This window comes from Littorina saxatilis, linkage group LG2 (genome assembly GCF_037325665.1).
Source record: "Littorina saxatilis isolate snail1 linkage group LG2, US_GU_Lsax_2.0, whole genome shotgun sequence".
NCBI classification, from domain to species: domain Eukaryota; kingdom Metazoa; phylum Mollusca; class Gastropoda; order Littorinimorpha; family Littorinidae; genus Littorina; species Littorina saxatilis.
This window is the reverse complement of record NC_090246.1, coordinates 16,182,408-16,194,824: the sequence shown is the minus strand read 5'-3', so window position 1 is coordinate 16,194,824 and position 12,417 is coordinate 16,182,408. Positions and strand designations below refer to the sequence as shown.

At 40.6% G+C, this 12,417-nt stretch overlaps 1 long non-coding RNA gene across 2 annotated transcripts; it reads right to left on the bottom strand.

Moving 5' to 3' along the window:
- Positions 1-380: 380 nt before the first annotated feature.
- LOC138958329 (uncharacterized) lies at positions 381-11,650 on the bottom strand. Of its 2 annotated transcripts, XR_011453375.1 has the most exons (6): positions 11,210-11,650; positions 8,831-9,920; positions 5,426-5,475; positions 4,670-4,774; positions 1,615-3,046; positions 381-771 (listed from the first exon to the last, which is right to left on the bottom strand). It is a non-coding gene; the product is annotated as an uncharacterized lncRNA (long non-coding RNA). The 2 variants fall into 2 exon arrangements; XR_011453376.1 differs by lacking the exon at positions 8,831-9,920 and having other exon boundaries at positions 11,210-11,638.
- Positions 11,651-12,417: the final 767 nt, after the last annotated feature.

Below are 12,417 nucleotides of genomic sequence, written 5' to 3'. Positions count from 1 at the left end.
TGACACGTGACGGCTTATCCCCTCAAGATTGAGCAATCTTGGGAGCACACGCAAACACCCAACTCATTCATTCACCACACACCCAAGAAAGATTACAAGTGGAGATAGACGTCACTATGTATAAAAACTAAAGGAACCACATGTAACTTATAAGCTTTATATAATAAACACAAATTTATGCACATAACATCCACACATTTAACGCGTACGCCATACAAATACTACAAACATTGACAACACATGAATTCACATGAAATTATACTGGAATCCAGTCCTAAGCACCCCCCCCTGGTTCTATAGTCTGTTCGTATCCGGCGCTCAATAATGTTGCATCACCCAATCACACGAACACAGACTTTAACAGCGACAGGGTACTTAGCTTTTCAGGGATACACAATGCCCACCAAGGCCTCCTTGTCCTTCCCTCCTCAGAATGCCGCAGCTGTTCTGATTCTGACCCACTAGAAAGGTCCCCGACTGCCTAAGCTCGTCGTCCCCAGCTCCATCCTACTGAGCTGGCCTCCAGATTCCTAGACATGTAGAGCTGACCAAACCCCTTCCTCTTGCCGTCTTCTGGTGGTCCCGCGTACACTCTGTGTGGAACCTTCTTGTCGGAGTGACCCATGTCGCCACGTCGCCCAGGTGTCGTGTAGCCTGTCGTCGCTCTTCATGCGTCACCGTGAACCGCAGTCACCTTCCGACAGCGTTCCCACTGTCCAGTCTTAACGCCTTCACGTAATCATACGTCCCTCCTCCGTTCTCTCCGGCCAACTGCATATAATAAAACAGCAAGTTAATACTGAACAACACCATCCCTAGCTACCTGGCGTGTATCGATGGTTGTGTTAGTGCTCATCGGTAATGCAACCTTTTAGCGCATAATACCGATGGACATCAAGATCGAATATTACACCAGGCAACCATATATGGAAAAGGATAATTATTTAATGCATTAGCTATAAAACGGGGCTTTACAATATATATTTATAGTTCGCTTCAACCTATAAACTTATTGTCTTTATCATGACCATATACGCCATGTGATATGTTACAAATAACTGGACAACGTACACTAAATGTTAGATTGTGGTATCCAACTTTACATTACATTACATGACCACGATTGCATGTCGCAACACCCATATCCCTGCACAGGTATGATACATCCCCGCATATTATTACACACTATAATATGAAGATATAACACAACATGATCAATACTATAAGTATACTAAAGTTGTCGGGATGTCGGCCGCCATCTTGGATATGTGATTTTTCCATGTGAACGAATATTTAATAGCTATATGCAAATAATTACACACATATTATTCCACTGTACTTTCACTATATATCACTTCCAGACATGCGTTAAGATATATATCCCGAGGCACTCTATACGAATATGTTGTAATGGACCGGTCGATGTCATCCTTATCTTTCCCGTGCACATTCCCACGGATATAACATGTCTCACATTCACCGTGTCCCACAATATTACAACTATACCAAACGTAAGCACAAACAAAACAAACATTAGACAAAGACATCTACCCAGCCACAGCAATACGAAAACAATAGTTCACCCGCCAAGTAAATAACACAAGCTCAACTTACAACCGCCGGTTGATGCGAGCACTCGCGCCCGCCAATACGTCTGCGACCGTACCGTTGTCTCTCACGGGTAGTACTAACTCAAAACCGGGCCTATTTCGTTGACGGGGTGCCAACGTGTATTCGTACACCGCTGACCTAGAACTATATTAATTCCTTTACTTGCTAAATAGCCTATAGATATACGATAATATAATTTATGCATTACATTATATTACCCTACCAGGTGAAATGAACATTATTTAATTTGCACTACTGTGCCCAACACATATTAGCAAACTTTGTTTTCTGCAGCTTGACCTGGTTTGTTCACCGCGCGTTACCGGGTGACTATAGCCCGTTCCACGATTCGGACACAACCTTGCAAACATATGCGATGTTACAGGAATAACGCACCTCAAACCAACCCGCATACATTCCACAATAGTGTTTGGACTCCAATACTTTGTGTTGCAAATAGCACAATTATTATATACACTCCAAAATATAACAATTACATCATTTCGTCCATGTACAACATTCTATTTTAACTTCGTCTGCATCTCTAAAAACTCGGGTTGTGACAGCATGACATGTTCCATGTCAAACTGAGACATTCTGTACTGGACAGTACACTAAGTCTCTAAATAATCTATACAAATAATGCTTCATGATTAAAAATACTGTGCCATGCCATTTTTCAACGTCGTATATTTACAAGACATCAATGATTCCGATGCTGACAAGCAGCTCACGGCAGACTTCTGAATTTCTGTCTGGAAGGTATCATCCTTTCAAGGGTTACTACTGGTAAAAGGCGCATTCCTTCCCGTGAAGTTAATGTTATCTCATCATCTCAGGTATGCCCAGAGCTGTTACATGTTGGTATGTGTCCAAGCAGAATGATGATCTTGGGACCAGAGCATCCTTCAACTCAGACTCAGACCAAACCTCCACAGCATGACTGTTTCCTGTCAGTGCAGAGTGGCAATTTCTCGTTACATTTATTTTGCAAATAGACATAGTGTCACTGTCGTTTACGAAATAAATTCAGCCAAATCTACACAGACAGCTGTTACACTTGAGTATATGTCCAAGTGGAAGGATGCTTTTATGTCCTGCAAATACCGAGGCTGATATATGACGGTAATCATGATTGTGTTCAGTGGCAAGATGATTCTTTTAACATTAGCGTGGCCATTTCTGTTCTGGTAACCACATGTTATTTTCCGTCGACGCTCGAAGTCTACTTCACGTGTTGGTCAGGTAGGCTTGTGTCATTTGCCACCTTTTGGAGAACAGTTGTAGCGAGATATGTACATCGACACTGGATCACACAGAAAAACTTGAAGAAGCACAGTCGCAACAACGTTTCTGCGCTTTCTTGATGTATTTGCCTATCATAGTGGAGCGTTTCACAGAATCGTCTTTTTCTCGGTCTTGAACTTTCGACGAACTGCAGACAAAGACACAAAGACAAAATGTTATGCATGCAGATTTGTTTATCATTATATCAGAGAGAACATAGTAGGTCAAGGTTGTTTGTGTGTTTACATGTGTGCGTTTGTGTAAAAGTCTGCGCGTGTTAGTGTATATGTTTGCGTGAGTGTGTTTCAGTGTGTGTGTGTGTGTGTGTGGTGAGTGTGTGTGTGTGTGTGTGTGTGTGTGTGTGTGTGTGTGTGTGTGTGTTTGTGTGTGAACAAGAACAACAAGAACAAGAACAAGAACAAATGTTTATTGTCCTCAAATCAAAAAGGTTATTGACACATTGCTATGAATTCTAAAGCATTCTGCGACAAACCTTCCGAGACATATTTGAACATCTTTGTCCATAAATATTTCACTTGGTTTATAATTAATATAATCTACATCAATATTAGTCACGTCTTTTTTAAATTTTTCTCTACTTTCATGGAATTTTACGCATTCATCCAGAAGATGATATTCATCTTCAACAATGTTACATACCATACACAAACGATTTTCTCTTTGGATGTTATGATGTCTTCCAGTTTCTATTTTTAGATTGTGACTACTGGTTCTTAATCGACTTAAAGCTGTCCTGTGATTTCGATTTTCTATAATTGTCAGATATGACTGAATTTCATATGTATCACATATATTTGAATAGAATCTTAATCTTGCACTTCCTTTTGATTTAGCTTTATTCCAAAAACGTATGTATTCACTTTGTAATTTCATTTGTATGGCAAATTGTAACTTTCTCGTATCAAAAGTAGATTGATTTTGCCAAACATGATTAAAGCCAAGTCTTGAAAGTGAACTTTTAATGAATATGAGCCAAGAATTTTCTTTAGGGTTATTAAACATGTCAACATATACTTGATGAACAAATGAATCTCGTTTAGATTGTAAAATATGAGTCCAATTGGAAATGGTTTGTGTTAACATTCTTAGTGCTAATGGGAATCTACCTAATTCTGCCAGCACTGGTATACACATGGTTTTTCTGTGTACACCTAGCAGACAACGACAACATTTTATATGGATGTCTTCACTCGTAGAATTTCTTGAAAAACATGATTAAAAAAACTTCTCGATGTTATCGATTGATTTGTTGGAATAATTGTATGGGAACCAAATACTTGATTCATATGTCAAGATTGGATTCACTAAAGAATCAAATAAATGTAAAGTAGTATCAATTTGAACATTTTCTTTTCTAAACATTCTCCTAAGCAAATGGCTTGCTTTATTGGCTTGTTTACATTGATGTTCTTGAGCTTTTTGTAAAGAACCATTTTGATTAAATACTATTCCTAAATATATGTGTGTGTGTGTGTGTGTGTGTGTGTGTGTATTTGTGTGTGTGTGTGTGTGTGTGTGTGTGTGTGTGTGTGTGTGTGTGTGTGTTCTCAAGAAATTTAGAAACTTTGGAATATGCAATCGGCAGTATCAAGTACACATACATTTTGTTGTTGCAATAGAATGAACTAGTAGCGTTAGAAGTTATTAAAACAAATGAGTATCTTTGTACTTTGTGAATGTTTAGCATTCCGAAAAACTCAACATGAGTTGAAGATTGATTGGGAGGAGGAGTAATAACAAATATACACACCTAAAACCATGAGGAGAACTGCAACAAGTATCAATCAATTTAGCGACAAGACCACGATGGTAGCAATGCGATAGTCAGATGCCGCGTCCGCCGTCAAAACCTGACCTGCAAACACAAAATCAAACCAAGACTTCAACATAGTCACCTGTTTGCTTCTGTCTAGTTCTATTTTCTGTCTGGTCAGCACTAACATTCTGGTGAGTGCATCATTTGAAATAACACATACTTGTCCATACACATAATTTGTTTTGTTGAAAAATTGCAACTTACAAAAACAAGAAACGTTTTGACGAAGGCAAAAATTGTTTTCATCATTTAAGCACAAACACCTGTGCCGGGTGTGCGTGTTTTGATTTTCCGTACATGTGTCAACCATATATATCTATATGATTAAAATCTCCGTGTCGGTAAGTAATTTAACACTGAGTTGAGTCAATTCGAGAAAACATATGTAATCATTGATAAAATAGCGGTAATGACTTTACAATTATTTTCTAGTTCAATCAACTTACTCACTGATTGTTGCAGTGATGCACAACATGGCTTAGTTGTTTGGCTTAACTGAATCAATGTAACTGGCTACAGGTCCTGGCAAGATTGATCCCTGGGCGAATTATCTACCCACAGATGATTAACTTACCGACTGAAGGAATGAATACACAGAACAGAAAAAAGTGGCTCAAGCAGATTAGAAGGAAAGGATTGAAAGAGTTGGTAAGCAGAAAAGACAGTAAGCTTCGATGCTGATCGAGGTACCTGTGTAGAGAAACTGTTCACAGCGTGACCTCGTCTCTTTTTCAACACAGCTGCAAAACAAATGAACAGGATATTATCATGCAGTATACACCATGGGATTGGCTCCATGAATCCAAGGGTCGGTAGATCCAAGGATCCATAGATACAAGGGTCGGTAGATCCAGGGATCCATGGATACAATGGTCGATAGATCCAGGGATCCGTAGACACAATTAATGGTCGATGGATCCAGGGATCCGTAGATGCAATGGTCGATAGATCCAGGGATCTATAAATACAAGGGTCGGCACATTCAGGGATCCATAAATACAAGGGTCGGCACATTCAGGGATCCATAGATACAAGGGTCTTCAGATCCAGGGATCCATAGATGGAAGGGTCGGTAGATCCAGGGATCCATAGATACAAGGGTCGGCGCATTCAGGGATCCATAGATACAAAGGTCGGCACATTCAGGGATCCATAGATACAAGGGTCGGCAGATCCAGGGATCCATAGATACAAGGGTCGGCAGATCCAGGGATCCATAGACACAATGGTTGGCAGATCCAAGGAGCCATAGATACAAGGGTCGGCAGATCCAGGGATCCATAAATACAAGGGTCGGTAGATCCAGGGATCCATATATACAAGGATCGGCAGATCCAGGGATCCGTAGATACAAGGGTAAACCGATCCGACGATTAAAGGGTAGACATATACAAGGATCCTGGACACATGGGTCGACAGATCTGTGGATCCTGAGGCCGACTGATGCATGAATTTAAGAATCGACCGATCCATCGATACAAGGTCGACAGATGCAGATTCTATGGACACAAGTGTCAAAAGGTCCATGTGTTCACAGATCCAGGGTTGATGAATACAAATGTCTACAGATGCAAGGTTTACGGAAACAAAGGTCGACATATCCAGGTCTATGGGTACAAGGGTAGACAAATCCAAAGACCCACAGATACAAGGGTCAAAAGATCCGACAATTACTGAATAGAAGGGTCGACAAATCATGGATACAGGGATCCGCAGGAAGGTATATTTGAAGAAGCCATACATCTATTCTTCTTCTTTTTTTATCAATCGACCATTATATATCTATGTGCAATATTATCTATCGACTATTGGCTTCGTCGACACTTTTTGTCGTTTTTACCAAAGAGAAGCCCATACACACAAAGTACAGGGTAATTTAACGACACGGTTTTTGGAACAGGATTTACCTCCAAACTCAATCCTCAGGAATGTCCATGCCTTTTGCGTACATTGCTAACTTCACACTTTTTGAGCGAAACATTTCTCGGAAGTGGAGGCCGCGGCGGCACAGAGAAACAGGAAACTGAAACATTTGTCTATTATCAGCGGTGTAACTGATAGTATTAGGTTTGAGAAGACATCCGCTTTGTGACAGGGGAGGCTACCGCTCCTTTCACAGGAGACTCTGCACCCGAGTTGTTGGCCTTTCGGTCAACACCCGTGGTTTGTAGAATTCTGTTTGTGATGGGGTCTGGTGGCTTCCGATTGTCTGTATGTTCATGGAAACCTTCGGGTTTGCATAACAGTTTTTATAGGGCTAAGAAATTAGCCCTAATATTTTCAAACCTGTTTGATTGCACTTCGCTTCCCGAGGTGATCGTAGTGTTTTACGGCACTCGGTTACATCTGGCGCTTGCGAGCAGGGATGGGACTCAGCATGATATGTTCAGGTAATGGCATAATATGACCACTGAACATTTTCGTGCTGTTCCCATTCTGCGAACTTGGGATGGACAGTGGTCCCCCGGTTCGGAACTTCGGGACGAAGTTCATTTCAAACGGGGCGATTGTGACAGGGGAGGCTACCGCTCCTTTCACAGCAGACTCTGCACCCGAGTTGTTGGCCTTTCGGTCAACACCCGTGGTTTGTAGAATTCTGTTTTTGATGGGGTCTGGTGGCTTCCGATTGTCTGTATGTTCATGGAAACCTTCGGGTTTGCATAACAGTTTTTATAGGGCTAAGAAATTAGCCCTAACATTTTCAAACCTGTTTGATTGCACTTCGCTTCCCGAGGTGATCGTAGTGTTATCGGCACTGGCACTCGGTTACAGCTTGACTGTGTAATTAGAGTTCCCTTCAAATTAGCCTCTTTGCGTTGTGTGAATGACTGCATAACGATGGCCTAGATTTTTATCTTGACTGTGACACGTTAAATTTACCAACATAGCCTTCGGAAGTTTTACCCACACAGGCAGAGTTTGCTGTGATTATCTTCTCTTCGTACCTAGCGATCTAATACCCTTTGAACTGACTATAGTATATACTTTCTAAAAAAAAAGAGTTCATACATGTCCTAAGTTAAAAACAATCTTCACAACAAAAAGTGCCAACAACAATAGTCCTTCACAAGAAATGGCATAGTCCAAGGGTTATGATATATGCGGGTGGAAGGAGTGTGAAGTTTTATGCATACACCATAACAAAATCCTGTGCTTTGCATTTAAACTGTTTGACTTGACTGAGAGCTCTCACCATGTCGTACCGTCTACTGAAACGTACAGATGATAGATAACCAATAAACGACATACAAAGGCATGATTTTCGCATATGTATGGAGTGAATTCTCTCGCCGATAACGCACTCGCCAGTGAAAAAATTAAACCCCTCACTGTTTACGCGAAAACATGTTCATTTTATGTTCTATTCACTCTTTCAGGTTAGGTAAAGACTCCCTGCTGAGTTTTTGAGATCGAACTAAAACACGCACCTGTATAGAATATTATACTCGGCCATTTAAGCGATTTACGGTGCACGAAATGCTAGCAATGAGCACTGAGAAGCATAGACAATGCAAATAAGAGCGCACTTCTTCTTCTGCGTTCGTGGGCTCAAACTCCCACGTACACACGTGTTTTGCACGAGTGGAATTTTACGTGTATGACCGTTTTTACCACGCCATTTAGGCAGCCATACGCCGCTTTCAGAGGAAGCATAATATATGCTGGGTATGTTCGTGTTTCTATAACCCAGAGGGCCCCAAAGGGGGGGTATCATCACGATCACGGGAAGGGAAATTTTAGCTTTCACGATCACAGTTACCTTGATTTTTGTTTTCACGATCACAAACACCTTGACGAATAGAGGATCATAGAGTGATACAGCTGTGAAAAATGTACGTTGAAAATAAAATGCTTTGCAATAATGCCCATCACGATCACGAAAACAAATGACGATCACGATCACGAGACTTTATTTTTTTGTCATCACGGATCACGGGCAAAGTCCCATCACGATCACAGAAATGGAATTTTCGGCAATCACGGTCACAGAAAGGTAAAAAAAAAACAGCCAATCACGATCACGATTTTAAACCCTTTGGGGCCCTCTCAGGTTTTTAAAAGTTGAAAGACGGATTGCGTGTACCCCATACTTACTAACAAAAAGCGCTACGGTCGCCATTCCCTTCCAAGTCCACGGCGTAACACACTCCGCTGTTGAGGCATGCTGCGGTATCCTTCTCTGCTGCGGTACATTCGTGTCGGTGACTCAATTTGATGGTCGATTTTTACATTTAGTCAAGTTTTGACTAAATGTTTTAACATAGAGGGGGGAATCGAGACGAGGGTCGTGGTGTATGTGCGTGCGTGTGTGTGTGCGTGTGTGTGTGTGTCTGTGTGTCTGTGTGTGTGTGTGTAGAGCGATTCAGACTAAACTACTGGACCGATCTTTATGAAATTTGACATGAGAGTTCCTGGGTATGAAATCCCCGAACGGTTTTTTCATTTTTTTGATAAATGTCTTTGATGACGTCATATCCGGCTTTTCGTGAAAGTTGAGGCGGCACTGTCACGCCCTCATTTTTCAACCAAATTGGTTGAAATTTTGGTCAAGTAATCTTCGACGAAGCCCGGACTTCAGTATTGCATTTCAGCTTGGTGGCTTAAAAATTAACTAATGACTTTGGTCATTAAAAATCTGAAAATTGTAAAAAAAAAAATTTTTATAAAACGATCCAAATTTACGTTCATCTTATTCTCCATCATTTGCTGATTCCAAAAACATATAAATATGTTATATTTGGAATAACAACAAGCTCTGAAAATTAAATATATAAAAATTATTATCAAACTTTTTTTTCGAAATCAATTTAAAAACACTTTTATCTTATTCCTTGTCGGTTCCTGATTCCAAAAACATATAGATATGATATGTTTGGATTAAAAACACGCTCAGAAAGTTAAAACGAAGAGAGCTACAGAAAAGCGTGCTATCCTTCTCAGCGCAACGAATACCCCGCTCTTCTTGTCAATTCCACTGGCACTGCCTTTGCCACGGGCGGTGGAGTGACGATGCTACGAGTATACGGTCTTGCTGTGTTGCGTTGCGTTCAGTTTCATTCTGTGAGTTCGACAGCTACTTGACTAAATGTTGTATTTTCGCCTTACGCGACTTGTTTGTGCTGTAGTTGCGAGACGGAGGCCCCGTTTTGGGTTTGTTTCTCGCTTGTGCCGCGACCACAGGCCTCTGTTAATAAAAGAAAAAAAACTAGAACTAAATAAAACTGTGTATGTCGTGTTCTCTTGAAGACTGCATAGTTTCTGGTCTTTGAGTTGGCTACAGTATCAGTAAACAATTGCAACGATGACACTTCAACTTGACATATTCAAAATACAAGCCTCTTGAAGCAACACTTTACAATGACGAGACTAGACGCTAGCTACATAGTTGTGTAAAAATACACTTTCGGTATACAAGCCAATCAAGTTATTCCCAGTGTACTACACACTATGGTAATTATTTTACTTAAGAAACTGCCGTGCCGAAATGGCCGCCTCGATAGGGTAAGTGACAGCGAAACAGTACACTACTAACGACTCTGCAAAACCCCAAAAAGATAGTAGTTGTGTATTTTTCCCAACAAGATATTTCGCAACACAATTCAGAACTTACAAGTCCACTTAAACAAGAGCGAAACCTAAGTATCCGGGCTATTGTGCGCTAGACTATTGTATCAACGCATTTCCCGACAAGGAGGTTTGCACACTGTAACAGCAGACAGCATTAACACACAAACCACACCCAATGCACTCTTGGGAAAAAAGTATGTGTCCAATTGAAAAATAAATTGGCACTCATATTTAAAGCATCATTACCTACATTATGTTCTAAAAGCTTTCTGTTTTGTTGGAAATTATGCTTTTAGTAGCATTAGCAAAAGAATACTATAATTCTATATATTATTATGATATATCACACAATCAAACAAATTATATTTTTTTGATTATCAGCTTTATTTTAGAATAAAATATAGCCAGTCAAGTGAACATTTCATGTGCAAAGTTTCAATGGAATAGGTGAATATTTAAACAAGTTGATCATGCAGACAGTGTAGCAGCTCTGTGATTTCGCGCGAACTTTCACCACATAAAACAGCCAACAGTTCAACATCTATCAGTCTATGTCCTTTAGGGGGGGTCATCAAGAGATCAGAATCAAAACTATCTTCACTTGAGCTACTGTCTGATTCATCATCTGTGTCAGACTGTTCTGAGCAGTTTTTGGAATCAAATTCATCATCAGAACCGATAATTTCATTCAACAAGACCCTTGATTAAATGGATTTTTAATTCCCACCAACCTACTTTGAGCACTTATTGCAAGAAAACTATGTATGCTAGAGACAAAATGTAAACTGCACATGAAAATAGAGATATTGTTCTAGCTTTTGGCAACATCATAATTTAGTATATCTGAAAAACGATTTTTTTTCCAAATTCTGGGTGACCCTTACGCCTTAACGAAAGAAGACTTACCAACTGCATTGAAGAAAGCAACGAGGGTGCAGAACGAAAAGTGCACCGATGGTAAATTCATTTTGAGAGTCTCAGCACAAGCCTCAACACGTTGTTCTGTTGAGCTGTCCTTTTTTCCCATTCACAATTCCGGAACGTAATTCACACCGTGTACAGAATACAGTATACTTGGAAGCATGAGAGAGTTTTGTTGAATAGATCCCATTTACGCTGCGAGTTGAGGGTGACTTGCGGGTGACTTCGTTCATTGTTGTTAGTTGTGAAAAGAAATAGGAAAACAGCACAAAAGGCAACACAGCGTGTTAGGTAATATTAGAATTCTGCCACTTAAAACCACCTACACACATATTTGAACATCAAAGCCAGAACACACGTTCAACTGTCCAATCAGTGTGAAGGGTATACCTAGGTTATGACGAGGCCCGGATGCCTAACACTCCGTGGTGATTCGAAGATATAATTTTTATGTGCAGCTAGGCGCGCGCACAGACAGACAGACAGACAGACGCGGAACGCACTGACACACACACACAAACACTCCCACACACAAACACTCACGCACACACACACACACACACAAACACTCACGCACACACACACACACACACACACGCACACACACACACACACACACACACACACACACATTATTTTCAAACATTAGTTTCCCCAAACCTGAACGTCTTCATTGTGAACCCATTTTCCTCAGTGTAATAAAACCTTTTGTCGTATAAGATCCTGTCCTCAAACACGGCTCGGTAGGTAACACCAATTAAAGCGTGACCTATGCTTTGTGTTGGTTGCACCCGGGAAAAGACTGAGCTTGCAGTGTGTGAGAAGGTGAGGCTGCTCAGTCTCCCAACCGTGACCGCACTTCCCTGTCTACCTTGATACGTCCTGGTCTTCACAGGTACCTGCCCTGTAGTCTTTCTTTTTCTTCGTGTATGGGCTGAAACTCACTCGGTTTTTACGTGTATAACCGTTCTTATCTCGCCAATTAGGCAACCCTGCGCCGCTTTCGGGGGATGCATGCTTCGTATATTTGTGTTGCTCTCCTGTTAACAAAAGCTTTGTTTGTGTTTTGATTACACTTTGTTTTTCCTCTTGAACTGCTTCACTCAATGATGATTAAGTTTTACATTTCTTTTTTTAGTTATAATTCTACATTTTCTCTTGAGGGGGCAGTACTCTGAGATTTCATGAAAAAT